Source organism: Equus przewalskii, chromosome X (genome assembly GCF_037783145.1).
Source record: "Equus przewalskii isolate Varuska chromosome X, EquPr2, whole genome shotgun sequence".
Taxonomy (NCBI): Eukaryota; Metazoa; Chordata; class Mammalia; order Perissodactyla; family Equidae; genus Equus; species Equus przewalskii.
In genome coordinates this window covers 37,407,370-37,430,431 of record NC_091863.1, presented here as the reverse complement: position 1 = coordinate 37,430,431, position 23,062 = coordinate 37,407,370, and the positions used below count along the sequence as shown (strand labels likewise).

Here is a 23,062-nt window from a genome sequence, read left to right as displayed (position 1 = left end):
CCATCAAAGACAAAGAGTTTCCAAATAGCATCTATTTAACATTTCTGTGTGCTATCTTATGGGGAGGAAGGAAATTGAAGAAGGAAAAGGTAGCTGCTCTATCCTTAAATTATGAGACAGATTACACCCATAAAATAACTGGGGACGAATGCAAGATCTAATTTTGTGCTAGCTTCAAGCTGTGCAACATGGCTCAAAGTGGAATTTTGCATTTCTTCCCCACCTTTATCTGAGGAAGCTAACAATAACAGCAAAAAATAGTAAAATAGAAATAGGAAATTAAGATTATGGAGAAAAGCGAGTGCAAATGTACTAAACATAAAGGTCAATGTCTGAAAAAGTTTCAAATTTGGCTCTGGGCATCCTAAAAGCGAGAAGAGATAAAAGAAGTAGGATGGATTGCCCAGACCTTGCTATCATGAAGAAGAAAGACTATCATTCCTCAAGTGGAATCACTTTTCTCGGTGTTAAATTCTGAGATAAATTCCCATGGGGTTTTGTGGCATATCCCAGTGGTACAAGGGCTGGCATGCTCCTTAGAGTTTGTACTGCTGCTGCAGGAGCAGAGTTAGTAGGGCTGTTTCTTTGAACTTTTATGAGAAAAAAGGGGTGTGCCATTGAGAAAATGAAATATATCCTGCTGACAAGCAGAGAAAGTGAGAAACGGACCTGCTGGCAGCCAGAGCCATGATGTTCTCAACCAACATAAACAGTGCCGGGACAAGGCCATTCCATGGTCATATTTGGAACCAGATAAAGATAAAGATACTCGACAATCATAAAAATGACTAAACATCCTCCTTCTCTGACTAACCTGAGTGACTGCTATTCCTTTACCAATGGCAACCTCAGCCTTGTTTGTTCTATATGAAATTATTGAGACGCCAAAACACTGAATCGCCCCTGCTTTTTGAAAGCGTCTGATCCAAAATGGCCCCTGCTTCCCTAATTCCTCCTGGGAATCACTCTGAGTAAGCCCAGTGCCAATAAGAGCCCCCTGTGGAATAGCCCTTTCCAAGATGCCCTCGGGATTCCTCCAGTACATGTTCTCTTTTGCTGCAATTAGCTCAACAATGACTAGCGTGTTCCCGAAGGTCTTCGGTTGGTGGGCTTTAACAGCATTGAGTAACTAGACAGTGAAGGTGATTCTAAGACAGCCTAAACTAATATGAGCAAGTCAGGATTTCTGTTCTCTGTCCTGTACAAGGCCAGAGTACAGAGTGCCTAATGGAGGAGAGGAATGGCTTTCCCCTTAGACAACCTCCTCTAAACGTTCCTTTGCATGTCCAGGCTTTCAATCTGAGATCACTTGCAGATAGTTGAAGATCATACTCTCTGGAGGTCTGGGAGAATGAACTGGTATTCTGTTCCTGGTTGAAAGCAGATCCATGTGCTTTGGGTAATCTCTGACGAATCCCTGATCTATAAGAATGTTTCTCCATTTAACAGATACTGTCATTTTTCTGCCCAGAGCCCTCTTATTCCTTCTGGTTTTTCTATGAACTCCTCTCTCAACTTCAGTATCCTTTGGCTTCTAACAGCCCATACCAACCCCGAAGCCACCCCTCAGACACAGAGAACTGGTAATGCCTGGGAGTTTACATTCACCATCATCCTCTACCCCAGGGCCCTTGGCCATTGACTGACTGGCTGGAACAGAAAAGCCCAACTGCCCTCAAGTTGTATCGACTCTCAGATGTAATTTGCTCTCCAGAGCTCCCCGCAGGATCAGGCTGAGGCTGGGAATTTGCCTTGCTATTTTCTTTTTGATCCCTGTTTTACTTCCACACTACCTTACTGGTCTCCCCTGGGGGTGCTTCCTAATAAATCACTTGCACAGGATCCTCAGCTCAGGCTCTGTTCCTGCAGAACACAACCTATGACACTCTCCTAGGCCTCACTATATCCCTACAAGGTAGCAATTATATCATAATTTTTCAGATGAAGAAAGAAAGACTCAGAGAGGTTATAAGACCTGCCCAAGGTTACACAGCTGGTTAGCAGTGGACTAGACCTAAAATCCTCATCTTTACGACCTACAGGGTTAGGATGCCACTTTTTTACTATGCCTCATTGCCTCTCCTTTTGGGTCCTGTATCTGGCCTTATCTCCTGTCTCTGGGTCCAGAGGGAAGGTTCTGATGCAGCCCTGTAGGTGGCCTTGTCTCCCATCTGTGGGTATGCAGAAGGAAGGTTCTGATGCTCGGGGCAGAAAGCAAAGACTCCATGTCCTCTGCCAAGCATCTGATGTGTAATTGAATGTTTATGCTGTCATCTGGGGCGTGGTTTTCCTGTCCACAGTATGTGAACATTCCTTCCCCCTGAGCTCTGGTAAGATCACCTCCGCTGTTTGTGGTAGGTAATCCTCTCCTACTCACAATCTACCACTTCTTGCAGCCTTCATGAGACAAACGTTGAAGTCACAGTCCTGGGAGAATGCATGACTTCTATTAACGCCATCACACACAATGGTCACTACTGAGTTCTGGATGGCCCTTCCTATTTGTCACCCCAGAAAAATGGGAGTCATGGGGCCAGCCTGGTTGCATAGTGGTTAAGTCTGTACACTCTGTTTTGGTGGTCCATGGTTCACTGGTTCGGATCCCGGGTGTGGACCTATGCACCGCTTATCATGCCACACTGTGTCAGGCATCCCACATATAAAATAGAGTAAGATGGGCACGGATGTTAGCTCAGGGCCAGTCTTCCTCAGCAGAAATAGGAGGATTGGTGGCAGATGTTAGCTCAGGTCTAATCTTCCTCAAAAGAAAATTAAAAACAAAAAAGGGAGTCATCCTTGAGAACACCCCCAAGCACAGTGGCTTTCATTGTGAGGCTATCTTTTCAAATCAGGGTTTACATGTGGAAGGAATACTACTTACTACCCCAAAACTACTCACTGCTGAGGTCACTCCTAGTCTTGGATTTCCTCTCACCTCTCAGACAGTACTGAAGGTAAGGGGTGAGGGATGGCAGCATTTGCCTCCCGAGACATTCCATTGCCAACATCACCCAGGAGGGTCAGCTGTTGGTGGAAGGAGGGAAGCAGGAACGTTCACATAATCTCAGGGCTAGAGGGAGCTTCAGCCACAGTGAATCCTATTCTGATGCATGAGCAGGCGTCCCCTTAGCAGCAGACCAGCCATGGGGCTGCATGACTATGACCAAACCTTCACTGGAAATGAAGCTGGCTGGCTAGGGAGCTTCACAGGGAGATTTTCCTCTCTCTGTACAAAAAGTCCCCTTCACCAACCATTGGGTCAAGTCTGAGGAAGCAGGAAGGTAATAGAACACTGTGTGAGTGTGTGTGCGTGTGTGCGTGTGTGTGTGTGTGCCCTCACACACACTAGGACAGGATGGGTTGGAAAACATAAATGAGGGTGTGATGCATTTCCACTTCCCTGGGCCTTAATCTTAACCACCACACTTTATTACCTCTCCAGGATTTTCATCAAAAGAGCTTATGTCTCTGTCTACATAAGGATTCAGGGTTGGTCTTATTGAGAGGCAGAAGAGTAAGCATTTTGGGTAGTGTAATTTGAGAGGTATCATGATCTGCACCAGTGCCTGAAATTTCATCATTAGCTTCAATCTTTCAGGTTAAGCTTTTGCTCCCAGAAAGCTCTGATTAACACGAGGAGGGCAACATACAAACCCACAATCATTGACACCTCAGAGCTCTATGAGAATTCGTTTACCAGGTTAGTAAACACAAAGCCAGAGCCAGAGAAATCATAGTTATTCAAGTCTGGGAGTAGAAGGAGGTTTGTGTTTTGGGGAATAGCCTGATCATAAAGTGGGGGTGAGCAGCATCAGAAGTCAAGGGTTAGATGGAGGGCAGAGGGCAACACCATCAGACTTGTTACATGGTGGGACTCTTATAGCACCTCTTCTTCAGGCAACAACTGTATAGCCATGAAAAGTTTAAGAAAATGTCCTGTGGCCAAAGATGTAAAACAAGACTTGGAATCATATGCCAGGGAACCCCAGTTGCCCTCTTAGAAGCAACAGGAGCATCTCCCCATCTCACCCAAGCCTCTCTTTCCCCCAGGAGTCCTTGGCTGGATCTCAAGGCCTGAACCACAGAAAGAGCTTTCTGTGCAGCACAAGGCCAAGCCAAGACCATCCAGTCACTGTCCACCCAGCACTCTCCAAATTCATCAGCCCTCATACCTCTTCTTTTTAGCTCTGAATGTAAAAGGCCAACCTCTGGATTTAGCCCAAATTCACTGGCATAAAAAATTAGATCTGAGGTCCATGGCTTAGACTCAACCTTGACAGACAAGCAACGTTCATGGATAAAGCAGTCTCTAGTCCTATCTGTTATCTTTATCACTCTCTGAAAATTGAAAATAGGAGATGATTTGGCTCTCGGTCCTGGAAAGCAAGCTTCGGTGAGTCCCTAAAGCATTAAACATGAGGTGGAGGCGAAAGGGGAGAAGGAGGGAGCAGTCTGTAGAGACTTACTTCTTCATCACCCTAAGAAGCACGTGAAGAAAACGAATCTTTGCTAATGTAGACAACAAGGGATTCAAGAATTTGGGTTAGGTGACACAGGATTAGGGAGCCCAAGGGAAGGGGATGTGTGTGTGTGTGTGCACGCGCATGCACGTGTGTACATGCTGGAAAGAGCACTGCAGTATCAGTCAGAAAATCTACCATGACTGGCCATGTAGAATTGATCTGGTCATTTCGCCTTTCTGGTCTCAGTTTCCACGGTCTTAACAAGGAGATAATACCTGCCCCATCAGTCTCAACATTAAGTGGAATAACTCCCCTGAAGGCTTGAAACATACTGGTGTTTCCATAAATAAATGTAAGGCGATATTACCAGGAAATCCCTGGAAATAAGTGACTAATTGGCTAAATAAAAAGAAACTCCAAATAATTAAAAGCAATTTAATTCCATTGCAACAGGTAGTAATATAAACAACAAATATTTACTGGGCACTTACTATGTGCCAGGCATTTTTGCTAAGTGCTGTATAGACATTACCTTATTTAATATGTATTCACGACAAACCAATGAGATAAAAACTATTATCATCCCCATGTTACATATTAAGAAACTGAGGCATAGAGAGATTAAATAATGTGTCCAATATCTCACAGCTGACAAGTAGTAGAATCAGGATGTGAACTGATGCTTCCAGACCAGGAACTATTTCTTCACAGATCCTTACACCATCTTCAGTATTATATGAGTAGAGCACAAGCTAATAACAACAAGAACGATTATCATTTTTACATGGTACTATGTAGTGCTAGGCATTTCATTTATTTTCTCATTTACATGCTAGCAAAACAGGTTAGCATAGCAAAGTGCACAATTCTAGGGGTTTGTATCTGGCTCTGCCACTTACTAACGATATGATCTTGGGCAAGTTAATTAACCTGTACCTCTGTTTCCTAAACTACGAAATGAAGATAATATTGGTACCTACTTCCTATGGTTATAATGAATTAAATGAGTTAATATTCGTAAAGCCCTTAAGATAGTGCCTGGAAAGTAGTCAATGCTATCTGTGTTTGGTAAATAAACAAACAAGCACTCAATACATAACTGAGAATTATAGTGTGGTGAGCTCATATCCATATGTTGCTTTCTACATTCTCTAAAAAGGAGTGTATGTGGAGCTGATTACAGGCAGCTGCACAGGTCATGGGTTGGCTAGAAGCTCAGCTTCACAATTCCTGTCTCTTCCCTCCTCACAGACTGGGCAGTGGCCTCTGCTTGTTTGTCCCCTCCAGGGCCATGGACCCGGAGACAGCTGCCATTCTCTCTCCTGTTCTCCAAACTGTGCAAAATCGCCACTGTCAGCTCAACCTTTGTCTCAGGGGCTGCCTTATTCCTGCGGCATCCACCTCTGTTCTGAATCAGGAGCTGTAACAAGCCCCATTTATAGGCCCCTTTGAGAAAGAGCCCATGGCAGGCTGAAGAGGCAGCAAAGTAGATGTGTTGAAAATGACTGTGGCATTGTCTTCAACCAGCTAGGGCTCAGGAAAGGGCAAAAGAAAATAAATCACAAAGGATGCTACCACCAGACAGGGGCAACTAGGGGATGGTCAGGGAAATGAGAAACCAAGGAAGATAGGAGGTACCACCAAAGGGATAAGTGCCCAGAGGAGAACCACTCCCAAATGTCTCCTAAACTCTCTCCTGTACATACACACACATCACTCCTTTATATGGAGGTCTCTGTTAAGTCCCCAAGTCTCCCCAGAACAGAGGGAACACCTAGATTCTCTGGAGAATCATCGGCTGAGGCCATGTCCACATCAGGGTTTGCCAAGAACATTCCCACAAAGCACAGCTCTCAAAAGCCTCTTCCAGTTCAAGTTTCCCAACACACCCATTGCGGAGGTAATGGAAAGGAAAGGAAAGATTCCAACAAAATATCGTTTAAAAGAAAATTTTACCTATACACACACACACACACACACACCGCATACACACCCTGTCACCACCAAAACTCAACTGAAAGCACAGATGGGAGCCTTTAGAAAGATACTTCTCCCACTGCTGACCCTTGCCACTGCCCCTTCAAATGAGCTCTGGTGAATTTAACTTCCATCTCCCTACCGAGAACTCTGTCCTTGAGCTTTAGACCCCAGCACTCAGCGGGAGCCTTCCTGCTGCCCAGGGAGTGCCCTCCATCCTGAAACTGCTGTCCCTGAACTGTTCCTGCCCCAGAACTTTCCATCATACCCAGCCTTGGTCAGGTGCCCCAGTCTATCGCACTGTGCCCCATCCTCTCTCAGCCAGGCCCTTCCTGCTCCATAAGATGATGATTAATTACTAAATGAAACAGTTTAGGGAAAATTTGATACAGCCTTTTTGGGTTTCCCTTCCAGAGGCCCTGCATTGAAAAGTGGAGCCTCTGGAGACGCCATCACTTCGTCTCAAGGGATAACTGGGCTGGATTTCTGCTATCCCTCATGTGTTGCTGGCATCCCAGTTTCAGGCCCTGTTCACATACAGACCCATGTTTGCTCCCTGAGGACAGGGACTAGGTACAGCTTTAGTATCTTTTGTAATTTGTTTTCTTTTGGTTTCTCCTAAGGCTGGGCTTCCAAAGGGTATGTTCCTTCTTGATACTCTAATAGCATGAATTGGCTTGTCTGTTGTTTGTCTTTCATATAAAGATAGAAGTAGCATATCATATAGTCAGAGAATGAACTGTGTACTCTTCTTCCATCTATTATAACTGGTGGTAATAGAAAGGCTTCTTTCCATCCTACTCAGCTTTGAATCTTGTCCTGAACACTAACTACCTAAGTGACTTTGCTTCTATAAATTTCAGTTTCCTCATTCATTAAATGGGAATTTAAAATACCCACATTATTGGATGAGTGAGGATTAAATAGGTACCTGCCACACAATAGGTGCTCAATAAATATTTGGCATATCCTCAAGCTTTAATGTGATGCTTGTTGACATTCCATAGTGCTTGATACATAAGGAATCTAGTGATGGCTATGAAGGTTTGTTGGACGCCCACCAAAGTCATGCTATACGAGCAGGCTGGTATACCAGCCTGCTTCTGACAGAGAATGTGTCTACGTTGCCCTCAAGAACATGGCTACCGTTCCATTTTCCCAATGATACCATTGTGTAGAGCCAGAGACAGGAACCAGTGTATTTCTCTGCTCTGATTTCCAGGAAAGATGAACAATATCAGAACTAATTAACTGGAACCAAGGAAGAGGTCTTTGTGATCCACCTGCAGAAGATTCATCTTGAAAAAGAAAGACCTGTTTCTGTAATACTTTCTGCTTTATAAATGCCTTTTCAAATGCCTGCCATTTGACTGAGGAAAACCTTTCCGCTTTCGTTTTTTTTCTTCAGGCTTCTGACCTCTCACCTACTTTGAATGATTCACTCAGGCTATTCATTGCCCAGGAATGTTGGCTTTGGCAAAGGACTGCAAGTCTCTTAAAATAAACACAACTGGGCTTTCATCTCACAGTGATCGCTGCTGGCCGCATATTTCACACACTGTACGGCAGGATATGTTAAATTAAAATCATAATCTCCCAAGTGAAATCCAGGGCCTGGTTAAGCCACGCAAGAATTACTCATGCATTTACTTCCAATGAAGTGTATGAGTAAGATCTTTAGCCATTAATTCTCCCAGGTAATGGTCTCATCCCCTCCCAATTATCCTAACCCACAGTAAATTAAAACCATCCAGAAGAATGTTATTTGGAAAGGAAGAATTCAATGCCAACACCCTTTTAAATATGTAGGTCCTGGAGAGGTGAGTTTGAACTGCCTTGTCAGTTCTTTCAAGTACATCTCAAATTTTAACTTAAATCTTGCTAAGTCAATATACCCAATCCATATGGATTAACAATATCTTCAGCATTATGTTAAATGTTTTGAGTAGTTCAAAGAAAGATATGACACTGAGCCTTCAGGAGCTTAAAGTCTTTTGGGCAATCAATAAGATTAACACGTGCAAAAAACAGCAACAGAGGCCCGGTGCAGAAAGTAGTGAAGTGGAGGAAGCAAAGACCTTTCTCTGAGTGAGGTCTGGGGCCTGACTTCCCCCAGCTGTATGATTGCAGGGTCAACCTTTGACTTATATAGTGTCTCGGTTTCCTCACCTATAAAATGGGAAATAGTATACTAACCTTATCGACCTCACAGAGTAATGATTAAATAAGATAAAGAAGACAAAACTGCAGTATGCAGTACCACCTGTTATGGCCTGTGATAAAACAAATAGAACAACTTAAGAGATAAGTCCAAAAAGATTATTTGTCTTCTGGGGTTGCCCTTAAATGGTAGTGAACCAAGAGCATTCCTCTTTTACTTTAAATGTAGCAGTCAATGAATAAGAGGCATATACTGCAAGAGAAGGGAAAAGTTTATTTGGGGTCTCAAGAACTGAAATTTGGGAGACACAGATTAGAGTAGAAACTCAACTGTGCTCCAATTGCAGGAGAGGGGCTCAGGGTTTTTATGGGAAAAGGGAGGAAGATGAGGTAAGTTGTACTAACAGAGAGTTCATTGGTGCTAGATGAGGTAAGGCTAGGTTTGTACTTTACAGATTGGCTTGAGATTCACTCATCAGGCCAAAGGATAGACTTGTACTTTATTGATTGGTTAGTGATTAGCTCATTAGCAAAGTCCAGTTTCACCAGTCCTTACAAACAGGTTATTCTTGTCCTTTCTGACTTCTTGGAATGTTGGTGGTTTAGTCCAGTTTGTAAGATAAAGAAAACAAGAAGCGCAAGGCAATTCCTCTGAAATGGCTGCTTCAGCTCTATTTTACTACGGCTCCACTCATGTCATCTTTCACATTTTTCATACCTTGCTTAGTGTGTGGCACATACTAAGTGCTTAATATATTTTTGTTAAGTAACTGAGTGAATTATGGAGTACAATTAGATTAAATTTGTTTACTATACAGTAACAAGAGAGGCCCTACCTTTATGGACTCCCAAAGTTTCCTTCTCACTTATATTATCTATAAAATTAAAAAGAGGTAAAATTCGAGCCAGCCCTAATGGGCTAGCAGTTAAAGATAGGTGTACTCTGCTCCAGCAGCCCGGGTTCAGTTCCCGGATGCGGAACCACACCACTGGTCTGTCGGTAGCCATGCTGTGACAATGGCTCACATAGAAGAAACAGAAGAACTTACAACTATGTGCAACCACATACTGGAGCTTTGGGAGGGGGGAGGAAGAAACAAGGAGAAAGATTGGTAACAGATGTTAGCTTAGGGAGAATCTTACCCTGCAAAAAAAAGACGTGTTTTTAAAAAAAAAGAGGTAAAATTCTGATGCCATTAGAAGAGCCTTTGCCCTGTGAGCTTTCTTGAATTGTTGCTGATAATGTATCCCTGGGCACCACTAAAATGAGCTTTTCTGGGCCTGTCCAGAATATAGTCACAGAAAAGAATTTTCTTTAGCCCAAAAAACCCCAATGGGAAGAGATTATGAAAGGCCTTTTGTGCTTCAGTTTAGCACAGTGGCTGAATCAAGACTGAAAATGCATCAGGCTTCAAGTGGCTGAAGACATTTGTCCCACAGTATAAAAACTAGATTAGAGAGTAGTCTCAGTCGATAAAGACACCTGTCACCCAGCTCATGGGCACATGCCAGGGCAAGCCGAAGAGAGAGGGGCATTTGCCCATTGTGTATGAGATTCACTATCTTGCTTAAGAAAAGAGCGACAACATCAAAACACTTATAGGGTTAAAACTGCTATTTTTCCTTCTCCTAAATGGAATGTGCTTCTATTTCCTCTGAGCTATTATAAAGGGAAACAGATACACACTGTTTAGGAAATGACAGACTTTAGAGAAACAGGAAAACATAAAATACCTTAGAACTGAATGATTTTCCCATAAGGAAGCATTACCTTCACCAAATGAAACACAAAGCAGCAAGACCTTTCCCCAGTGACTGGCAAGCTAAAATGTAGGTCCCCCTGGGGTGACATAGTGTTATGATCATCTTGCCAGACGAGAAAGCTCACAGCACAGGCAGGCATTTGTGAGGCACGCTATGGTAGGAACAGAGGTTCAGAGAAGCATGTTTATGTCCCCCATTTCCCTACTTATGTGCATCTTGCACCTGTCTCTGTACATATAGGGTTGATGTTCCTCTTGTTTATTGGGTTTGGGACTTATGTCCCTATGTATGTATTTGTGTTTTTCCCATTTCTGCAATGAGGCTGTAGGATCAGGGGTTTTGTTCTCCTTCCTCTAAATTTCCACAGTACTCTTCTACGCCTAGGGCTGTTCACAAAAGTATTGTAAGACAGACCAAGAGGAACCATCATATCAGTCAGAATCCCAATAGGAAACAGAATCCAACTCATAAGATTAAAACGAAGCTTTAATGAAGGGACCACCTACTGGGTTATGAGAACAAATAAGGGGTATTGAGGCACCCAGAGATTAGCACGGCAGGTAGGGGCTTTACCATGAATAGGCCTGAGGAGGATATGGGAAAGAAATAGAACCTTCTGGGAGCTGACACATGGAGGAGGGAGGGGCCACCCAGTAAGAACTGTGGTCATGGAAGATCTCAGCCACTGTCAAAGAAGGGAAGAATATCTATACGGGTTGTCCTTCTGTCCTCCTATCTCATGTCTCTGCTTCCTGTTGACCACATCCAACCAGAGCCTGGGGTAAGGAAGTCTAGCCTTTTAGTCCATAGGGAACCTCCTCCCAGATCACAGAGCAGGGCAGAGAAGGGTAGAGAATGGAATGGGGCAGGAAGGGGGAGTGGTAATGGAGAACAACCCACAGAGAGGTGAAGACTTCGGTGCTTCCTGTGCTCAGCCACAGCCACCAAAGTTTTCTGAGTTTAGTAGGGCTCAAGATCTATTCTAGGGCAGTCATCAAAGATAAGCAAGGGAAGAGAGAGAGTCCACAGAATACTGGCATCTGTGTGTTCTTTGTTGTTGCTTTTAATCTTCCATGCAAGTCTTGGTTTTCCTAACTCTTCCTTCCTCGTCTAGAACTGTTCTTTGATATTTGTATTGATCCTTGTCTCCCTCCCCCTACTGAGAATGAGCCCAGACTACGGACAGGTTGATCAACCTTCTGGACCTCAGTTTTCTCTCTAACAATGTGCGGCATGGACCAGATGTCCCAGGTTTCTTCAAATGTAAAATAAAGCAAAAAATAAAGATCTACCAGTCCTTGTCTGTTGAGATTGTTAAAGGAAATAAAAGGGGAAAACGGGGAGGGGGAGATGAAAAAAAATGATCTTAAAAGGGAAGGAAGAATAAACAAGGGTAGCTGAAGTAACTGTTTGGAAATTGTGGATTTTTATGGGGCTTTTAAATCTCTGATAAAACTCAGTGAAACTCTTCAGGCTGAGTTTGGGGGAGAGGGAGTGCTCATTAAGCAAATTCAAGCCATTAAATGTCATCTCTACTTTCCCCAGGAATCCAGAATTCTCCTAAAGCAGCTAAATTTTCAAAATTGCATGAGATCAGTTATGATTTACCGAAGATTTTTTGTTCATTACTGATCACATCAACCATTGGCCAAAGAAGTAAGGCAGACTTTGCATTTCTGAGAACCTAGATGTCTGTTTATTTTCCAACTAATAAAGTGAAAAGGAACCCATCTAGCAATTCCTCTCTAGGAGTCAAAAATAGAATAATTGGGGGGGGGGATTTATGCATAATTATCTTAAATTCCTTTAAATCATTCCACTATTTGCAGTACAGCTTGAAGACATATCCAAGCTTGTTTATATAATGATGCTAGAATATTAGTGTTCTCTTCTATGAATCCCTGAATTCTTTCAACAGCCCTTTGCCAGGAATACTCTCTGGGCACTTATAAGGAGTCATCTTGTATAATTAGCATACTTGTCTTCCCTCACTCCTGCTAGATTAGGTTAGAAGACACTTGCTAAGAGCCTCCGGAGTATCTGATACTTCCCCAGTAACATTCCTCTCACTGTGTGACAATTGTGTGCTCGATCTGCTGACACCTCCACCACACTGTGGGTCAGGGCTGTATCTGTCTGCTCACCCTTGTGCATAATGTCTAGCACATAGCATGACAAATGCTTAAAATATTATGTGAATAAATAGAATGAATAAATATTTTTACCCTCTCTCCCAGAGTATAAATCCTCTTGAGGTCAGGAATCCAGCTACTCTAAACAGGTTCCCTTTACTCACCTCAGGTCACCAGCTCAAATCTATCAATAAAGAAATGAGTATTTTTGTATGGCTAACACAGAGGTGCCCATATTTCCATCTATTTGTTCCACAAATATTTATGGAACACCTGCTATGTGCCAGCCTTGTGCTAGAAATAGAATAGGGAGCAAAACTAGACAAGGTCCCTGCCCTCATGGAGCATGCATAGAGTTCTATGAGAGACAGATATTAACAAGATAATAATACAAATAAAAATCAGAAATGCAAAACAAACTATTAAACTGGCAAAATTTAGACAGATATTGCAAAGAGTTGGTGTGGATGTGAAGATCTAGGAATCCTTATGTCCTAATGGTAGAAATGTCAACTGGTACAGTCATTCTGGAGAGACCTAGAAGTGTATGATCAAAGTAACTCTACTTATGCCATATTGTCCAGCAATTCCCAAATAAATTGTTGTATGAGGCTATACAGATATGGATAGTCAGATACATATTCATAGCAATATTACTTGTGATAGTGAAGATTTAGATACAAACTAACCTCTAACTAGAAGAAAGGATAGTAACAATGTAGATGTGTTCCATGGAGATACCCACAAGTTGGAAGTAAAGGACTAGATCAGAGGTCAGCGTACTATGGCCTGTGTGCCAAATATGACCACTTCCTGTTTTTTTGTAAATCAAATTTTATTGGAAAGTGATCATGTCTGTTTGTTTATGTATTTTCTATGGCTGTTTTCACACTACAACAGCAGAGTTGAAAGCCAAAAATATTTAATATCTGACCCTTTACAGAAAATGTTGGCTGATCTCTGAACTAGATGCACATGTAGAGATATGGATAGATCTTAAAAACATACTGCTGAGTTTAAAAAGTAAGAAACAGAATGATATATATCACTGGTTCTCAAAATTGACTGTACATTGGAATCACCTGGAATAATTCAAACCTTATGATACCTGGGTTCTACCCCCACAGATTCTGATTTTTTTGTATGGGCTACAAGTTGGACATCAGATTAAAGCTACACAGGTGATTTCAATGTGCAGCCAAGTTTGAGAACCCCTCAGATGTGTGTGTATATATGATACAGTATTTTCTTGATTGCACACAAAAAAATAATACACATTTTGGGAGAATACTGAGTGAACTAAAAGATAAATATTAAACACATCAAAACGATTGCCTATGGAGGGAGAGAAAGAATGGAAATTGTATCTATATATAAGTACGCATACATACATACATACATACATATGTATGTACGTACGTACCAGAGATGGTCTTGGCATGAACTAATAATGTTAACAAACTGACCAAGAAATACAATAACTCAGCCTTCTTCAACTGAAGTCCAAAAAGATGTATTAACAACTGCATCTATTAAATGATGCTCATATTTAGCTGTCTACTGGACATCTCCTCCTGGGTGTCTCAAAGGCAAATCTGACTCAATTAGGCCAAAACTGACCTCATTGTCTTTCCCTGCAAATCTGCACCTAAAAAAGCACTTCTGGAAGCACTTTGAAAATCTGCTCCTCCATAAAAACAATGAGAATACTGGTCAAAAATGTCAAAATCAATTATTTCAGAACTCTGGAAATTAACCCAAGGCTTGTAACAATTTGAAGACAATTTATTTCAGAAAAATGGCTGAATTGTAGTAAAAACAGTGAGCTTTGTGGTATTTTAGCTTAACTTATACCCATCCTTATCTCTCCAGTTTTGCAGCAGTCTTTGAAAACCAGCAGCCTCAAAATCATAGTAGCTGTGAAAACCAGCATCCCAGCAGCAACTGGAGGGAGCAGAACAGGTTTGGAGTTCCCCCAAAAGATTCACCCCCAGAGAATTATCACTATTTGACCTGTCTGGCAGCTCCCTGGAAAAGCCCCACGCACAGGGTTTGTCTTTATTTGACTTGATTCTGAATTCACTCAGCAACAAAAGCTGTATCCTCCAAGGGTTTTTCAAAAACAATCAGCGGCAATTGTTTAACAGCACAGTCACCTGAGGCAGTGATACCAATTGGGGCAAACAAGGGGATAGCCAACAACTGAAAAGGAAAATCCAGGAATTAGATGTCTACAGAGGACCTTGAAAACCTCTGTCATATTTCTGGGGATCTAAAAAACCACATGTGCATGAAGGGCTTCATGCATGCCCAGTAACGACTTAAGAAGGCCCTAATCGCCCAACTCTGGCTGACATTGAGGTTCTATGAAAGCAGGAAGTAAAGGTTCAGGCAGAATTTTAAACTGCTAGAGCATTAAAGTTGTACTCCAACACCCACACAGAGAATTTTGGCAAAGGGTGGAAGACTTATTGGTTCAGGTATTTAAGGAAATCTCTGTCCAAACATCAAATGACTGCTAAGCTAACTAAGCAGAGATTTTAGTCACAGTACACAACAAAGAATACAGACTTCATAGAATTGATCCAGGAGATCATTAAAGAAACAAACAGCAAAGACAACAGTAAACTCTGGCGATGGGAGGATCTGATTTCCAGAGTTTTCACATTATAGTACTTAAAATGTCCAATTTTTGACAAAAAAATTATGAAACACACAAAGAAACAGGAAAGTATGGCTCATACATGGGGGGGAAGCAGTCAATAGAAACTGAGAAAGCCCAGATGTTGGACCTACTACACGAAGGCTTTAAATCAGCTATTATAAATATGTTCAAAAACCAAAGGAAGCTGCATCTAAGGAGCAAAAGGAAAGTGCAGTCATGTATCGCTGAATGATGGGGATACGTTCTGAGAAATGCATCATTAGGTGATTTTTTTTGTTGTGCGAACATCATAGCACGCACATACACAAACCTAGATGTATTGCCTACTACACACTGGGCTATATGGTATATGGCTCCTAGGCTACAAACCAGTACAGCATGTTACTGTGCTGAATACTGTAGGCAATTGTAACACAGTGGTATTTATGTATCTAAACATATCTAAACATAGGAACGTTACAGTAAAAATGTAGTATAAAAAAAATGGTACACCTGTATAGGGCACTTACCATGAATGGAGCTTGCAGAATTTGAGGTTGCCCTGGGTAAGTCAATGTGTAAGTGGTGAGTGGATGTGAAGGCCTAGAACATTACCCTATACTACTGTAGATATTATAAACACTGTACACATAGCTACACTAAATTTACTTTTAAAAATTTCTCTCTTCAATAATAAATTAACCTTAGCTTATTGAAACATTTTTACTTTATAAGCTTTTTAATTTTTTAAAATTTTTTGACTCTTTTGTAATAACGCAACTTAAAACACAAACACATTGTACAGCTGTACAAAAATATTTTCTTTTTTATATCCTTATTCTATAAGGTTTTTCTTAATCTTTTTTCTACTTTTTAAGCTTTTTTTGTTAAAAACTAAGACACAAACACACACATTAGCCTAGACCTACACAGGGTCGGGATCATCAGTATCACTGTCTTCCACCTCCACATCTTATCCCACTGGAAGATCTTCAGGGGCAATAACATGCATGGAGCTGTCATCTCCTATGATAACTATGCCTTCTGCTGGAATGTCTTCTGAAGGTCTTGCCTGAAGCTTGAGGGAGTGACACTCTTTTCAGAAAGATGTTGATGGTGGTTTGCTTAGTTTGTTTCTTTTTTTAATCATAGATTTGCTGGTAAGCAGATAATGCACCATGAACATTCCTCTCATTAATGAAAAATTTCAGTGTTGGGGTCCATGTTTTTAAACTTTTTAAGGAACTTGTTGAGGTCTGCAAAAGCTTATGCTAAACTCTTCACTGTGAATTTTCTTGGAGGTTCTTTTTCTTCTCCTGCTGTTTCTTTTTCTCTTGCCTCCTCTTCAGCTGTGTGATCTTGTTCCAGTTGCAACAACTCATTAGTCAATTCCTTAGGAACCACCTCCAACAGTTCCTCAACGCCATCCTCATCCACACCCAGGTTAAAGTTGTTCACCATCTCAACCACAGCCCTGTTGATTTTTGCAACCTCCTCATCCATGGCAAATCCTTTGAAGTCACGGGCTAACCTCTTGAGTGTCTTCTTCCAGATGCCATTTATACATACCTTGGTGACATCACTCCAAGCCCAAAAAATGTTCTTGATGCAGTTATAATGTTTTTATCCTTCCAGGATTGCATCAGTGTCTTCCGCAATTGCAGCAATAGCCTGGGCAAAGGTCCTCCTCAGATAGTAGGCCTTAAAAGCTTCTATAACTCCTTGATCCATTAGTTGGATCAAAGAAGTGGTGTTTGGAGGGGGAAATACCACTTTGAAATTGGGATGAAGATCACCGATAAAAGGAGGATGTCCAGCAGCATTATCAACAATAAGCAAAATCTTGAAATGTATGTTATTCTCCAAATAGTACTTCTCCATTTCACTGGCATAACAATTCAGGAGGGCATCTTAGAGGAGGATTTATGTCATCCATGACTTCTTATTGTTCCTGTAGTACACTGACAGTGTATGCTTATTGATATGCTTGAAGGCCCTGGAATTTTCACCATATCAGATCACAAAGGGTTTCAATTTGTAGCCAGCAACATTATCTCCAAACAAAACTATTATCCAGTGCCTAAAAATCTTGAAACCTGGTATTGACTTGGCCTCTTTATGGATGAAAGTCCCTTTAGGCATCCATTTCCAGAATGGGGTTTTCATCCATATTGATTATTTTCTCTGGCAAGTAGTTTTCCTCCACAATCAGTTTATCTAGAGTTTTCAAAAATTCTTCAGCTGCTTTCACATCAGCACTCACAGACTCACCACTCACTTTCATATTATGTAATGGATAATGATTCTTGAATCATTTAAACCACCCAGAGCTAGCAGTAAATTCAACATATGTAGTCAGGTCCAGGCTTTTCTTTCAACATTGCAAACAAACTTTTTGCTCTAGCCATGATCTTCATGGTTCTGAGAGAGATACACCTCTGTGCTGAGTCTTCAATCCAGGTCATTAGAAATTTCTCCATGGACCTCCATATAGGTCCTTCTCGAATTTTTGGTAGTCTCATTGCCTTCAATTAAGCGGATCCTTTAACAGCTTCTGTCACTTTGCTCTTGTTCTTCAGGATTTTAGCTACGGTGGAATGGGACGTGCCTGACTGGCGAGCAATAACCATCACTGATTTTCCACCTTCATAGTCCTTAATCACTTTTAATTTCATTTCCAGGTCAATCACTCGATGTGTCTTCTTACTGGTAACATTAGCAGTGAATTTTTTATGCTTAGGGCCCATGATGAATAAAACAACATGAGATTAAATCAAGCACAAGAGAAAATGACGCAATCAAGAGACACAATAAACATGAGATGTATGAGGCTGCTGCTGGCATAACACAGCATAGTGTTTTACAGTAAACATTTTTCTAAATAGAAAACACTCTAAAATAATGATAAAATGTATAGTATTATAAATACATAAACCAGCAACATAGTCATTTATTATCAAGTATTGTCTACTGTACATAAGTTTATGTGCTATACTTTTATATAACTGGCAGCATAGTAGATTTGTTAACACAAGTATCACCACAAACATGTGAGTAATGTGTTGCACTATGACATTACAATAGCTACAACATCATTAGGTGATAGGAATTTTTCAGCTCCATTATAAGTTGAATCTCTTCCTCATACTATATACAAAAATTAACTCAAAATACATCATAGACCTAAATGTAAAAGATAACACTATAAAGCTCTTAGATGAAAATATAGAAACTTTTTTAGATATGACACCAAAAGCACCAGCCAAAGAGAAAATAGGTAAATTGAACTTCATCAAAATTATAAACTTTTGCTCTTCAAAGGACACTATCAACAAAGTGAAAAGACAGCCCACACATACACAAATCTGATAAGGGACTTATATTCAGAGTAAATAAGGAACTCTTACAACTCAATGATGAAAAGACAAATAACGCAGTTTTAAATAATGGGCAAAAGATTTGAATAGACATTTCTCCAAAGAAGATATACAAATGGCCAATAAAAACATGAAAAGATCCTGATATCATTAGTCATTAGGGAAATGCAAATCAAAACTACAATGAGATACCACTTCATACCCACTATGATGGTTACAATTTTTTATTTTTCAGACAGGCCATGCAAGTGTTTGCAAGGATGTGGGGAAATTGTAACCCTCACTCATTGCTGGTGGAATTGTAAAATGATGCAGTAGCTTTGGAAACAGTTTTATAGTTCCTCAAAATGTTAAACATAGAATTACTCAGCAATTCCACCCCTAGGTGTATACCCAAGAGAAATGAAAACATATTCCCGCACAAAAATTTGTATACTAATGTTCATAGCAGTATTATCAATAATAGCCAAAAAGTGGAAATAACCCAAATGTCCATCAACTGATGGATAAATAAAATACTGTATATCCAGTCCACAGAATGTTATTCAGTCATAAAAAGGAATAGGGTATTGATACATGGTATAACATGAATGAACACTCAAAATATTATGCTAAGTGAAAGAAGCTAGTCACAAAAGATCACATATTGTTTGATTCTATTTATATGAAGTGTTCAAAATAGGCAAATCCATAGAGACAGAAAGTAGGTAAGTGGTTGCCAGGAGCTGGGGGGAGGACACAATGGTGAGTGACACAGGGTCTCTTTTTCAATGATGAAAATGTTCTCAAATTTAGATAGTGGCGATGGTTGAACATGTCTAGAAATACTAAAAACAACTGAATTGTACTCTTTAAGGGGTAAATTTTATGGTATGCAAATTATATCTCAATAAAGCTTCCATTAAGAAAAAAATCTCTGTCCAAATTCCCTATTCTAGCGAATTCCAGAATGATTCATCCATTTACACAAGCCAGGTACCTTCCTTGACAGATCATATTTCCTACTCCCGTTTTCAGTCTGTTATGTATTCCTGCCAATTTCTTCTCCTACATATTTCTGCAGGCTGTTCAGACCTCTGTTTTTCTCTCTCTACAATCCAAGGCCAATCCTCCATTATCTCTTGCCTGAAATATTCAACAGCCAATTAATTGGTCATCCTGCATCCACTCTTATCTGTTTCCCTATTCATTCTTCACCAAACAGCCAAGTAATTCTTCCAAAATGGAAAAAACTAATAAACTCTTTTATTAAAGCAAAACTTTAAACTTTAAAATAAAAGTGCACAAATCCTAAGTGTCTAGCTTTGTGAATAACCACAAAGTGAACACATCCATAGAAACACCAGCAAAATCAGAAAACAAAACTTTACCACCCTCCCAGAAGCTCCTCCATCTCATGTCCCCCTCCATTCATCATCATCTCTTCCTCTCACTTATTCTAACTTCTATCACTGTATATTGGCTTTACCTATTTTTGAAGTATATATAAAAAGAATCATACAAAAATACTTATGCATCTGGATTTTTTCGCTTGACACTATGTTCGAGAGATTTGTCCAGTTATGTGTGTAGCAGTAGTCTATTAATTTACATTGCTGTACAATATTCCATTTTTCATCTAATATAATTTATTTATCCATTTTGCAATTGATAGACTGCTGATGTAATAAGCCATTTCTGGGTTATTAAAAATAAGGCTGCTGTGAACATACTTGTACAAATCTTTTAGGACTCATATGTATGCATCCCTGTTGAGTATATACATTGGATTGGAACTGCTGGGCCATATGACATGTGTATCTTGAGCTCTAGGAGATAACTTACAAGCAGTTTTCCAAAGTGGTTGTACAGATTTACACTCCCACCAGCAATGTATGAGAGTTCCGGTTGCCCCATATTCTCATCAACATTTGGTATCATCTGTCTTTTTAAATTTGGCCATTCTGATGGGTATATAATGGTATTTTATTGTGGTTTTAATTAATATTTCTCTAATTACAAATGAGTTTAATACCATTTCATATGCTTAATAACCATTTGATTATCTACTTTTATGAAATTCCTATTTAAGTATTTTGCCCATTTTCCCATTTGTGTCTCTCTTTTCCTTATAATGGATCTGGATCTGAGTCTCTGTGGCTTGCCCATTCACTCTTTTTGGTGTCTTTTGATGAACAGAAATTCTTAAAATAATCTCATTTATTAATCAATGTGGTCCGTTTAATCAATCTTCTCCTTTACGGTTGGCGCTTTTTGTATCCTATTTAGAAATCTTCTCCAAGGTAATGAAGCTCTTCTATGCTATCTTCTAGATGGGCTTTGTTGTTTATCTTGAAAGGTAACATTAAGGTCCACAATTTATCTGGAATTAATTTTTGGTTATGGTGTAAAGTAGAGCTTAAGATTTATTTTTATTTCCATATGTTTTCCCAATTGAGTCAACACCGTACATTGATAAGAGTGTCCTTTCTTCATCAAAATGAAAACTGAATTGTGCTGAAATGGAGAGGAGGATAAACTCTCAGCTTGGGATTCACAATTATTTCTGATGGGCAAGTTTTAACCTGAAACTAAGGAGTTATAGCTAAAGTCCAGCAAGAAAACCCTTGCTACCTAGGACTGGTAATGAGTCCGCCCAACTGGGTTCTTCCAGATGGGGAAGCAACTGTAAAAAGATAACCATTACCAAGCTGAATGCCTTAAACTACTTGAATACTTATGAATGAACCGCTGATGATGGTTGCATCACAAGATTTCCCGAAACTGAAGAAGATTATGTCTACCCCTAGACAACTGAGCATTTGCTGTGCAGATGACCCTCTGAGGAAAAGGGTACTGGCAAGTCTTTGGTTAAAAAGCAGCCTGATCTCCTTGGGTTATAGGAATATAGGTCAACGAGTTTTTTTTTTTTTTTTTCTCATTTCAGGATTGCAAAGCCAAATAGAATTGACCTCTATTTTACCTATGGTTTTGGATTTTTTGCACTACTAATCAGATTCCTGGCCAGGAGTTCTTTGTGTATCATCTGACAATTACCTGGATCACATGGGTCAGTTGTTTCTGATGTCTGGTCCCTGTTCCTCTTGGGAAGCTGGAACACTGAAGCACCACACAGGCCTTCTACCCACTCTCCCTGCACTACTGTCCCCAAGTGTTTTCCCCTCCTAGACTTAATCTCCTCTCCTATATTTGCTTAAAGCTATATTTGATAACTTCTCATAACATACAGATACTGCCAATCTTTTGAGCAAGTCTACTCTCCTTGACCTCAACTGTCCTGCTGATTTCCCCAAGCCTAATCCCTTACCACTCCCTTCTTTGCTATTCATGCTTGATATAGTTCCTAGCACTCACCATGCTGATTCATGCCTCCAACTTTTAGTTGTAATGTTCTCCCTGCCTATACACCCTTTCCATCTTCATTTCCCCACTGGATGTGAAATCTAGAAAGCTTAAAAACATCTATTAGTCACCAGGAAGCTTTCCTATGACTCAGGTGAGCTAAATATCCCATATCTACATCTATAATCACATGATATTGGAAGAGTCTTCTTGTGTGCCAGTTTCTTTCACGGAGATTCCATATATTGTTTATCTTTGATTTCCTAGTATCAGGCACAGTGCCTGGCACATTGTAGTGTTTCAATGCATCCACGTTGAACGCACCTGAACTGCAGTAGAACAATGACTGGCTTGCTCAGAAGTTCCTGAAATTTGGACTCAAGACCAAGTGGGTTGAAGTACTATACATACCATGGAGGCTGCAAGCCTTGGTTGGGAAAGCCATGTCAGCCCAGACAACCACTCACTCCAGAGTCATGGAGGAGACTTAAAGCTTAAAAGTTTGGAACTTGTACATGGGCCCTCAGCTTGTAGAATCAAAGCTTCCTTTGTCATGCACTTACTTCTCAAATTGAATAAATAATTTCAAAAAGGCAACTGAATGTCCTCCATCTCATGTTTTCTTAAACCAGCATTAGACTGTATGACACATCACTCACATAACTGTGGTGTTCTGAGGAAGTGTTTTAAAAAACATAGCCTTGCCAACAGGAGCACTCAGGGATTGTATTGTTTGTTTTTGAGCATTAAAAGAAGTTAAAGTTGGAGTGCTTAGTGAGTGTAGACTCATACCACATCAGCTCTCTGGCCCTTTTAAAATAAAGATACATGTGTCTCACAGACTGCTTTGGAAAAATCTTTTATACTAGAAAACATTGTAACTTGAAAAATCCAACATGGTTTTAAAAACATCACCCTTTAAATAATTTAGTTGATACTTAAATTAAAAAAAAATCTATGGATAATAAAGAAAAATAGCATAATGACAGCTTAGTTCAATTATTAGTCTTGCTTACTATATTGATAACCTACAACAATTAATTACCTAACATAACAGCTAGGATTCAGAAAGGGACAAAGATTTTTAGCTGGGTTTTTTCCATTTGCACCTCCATCCTATATATTCTATGCCCTTTTCTGCCCTGCCATGTGTCCCAGGGGGCCCCATGGACTGTATTACCCAAGCCTCCTTGCCAGCTGACT

At 40.4% G+C, this 23,062-nt stretch overlaps 1 long non-coding RNA gene across 2 annotated transcripts in view; it reads left to right on the top strand.

The window, feature by feature from the left end:
* LOC139081176 (uncharacterized) overlaps window positions 1–22,450 on the top strand; it is a 119,851-nt gene extending 97,401 nt beyond the window's left edge. The window contains exons 10-12 of one of the 2 annotated variants that reach the window (XR_011536285.1): window positions 14,369–14,458; window positions 21,444–21,566; window positions 22,127–22,450. This is a non-coding gene — a long non-coding RNA (uncharacterized lncRNA). Of the gene's footprint in view, window positions 1–14,368; window positions 14,459–21,443 lie in introns of both variants that reach the window. The other variant, XR_011536284.1, reaches the window with a different exon arrangement.
* Window positions 22,451–23,062: the final 612 nt, after the last annotated feature.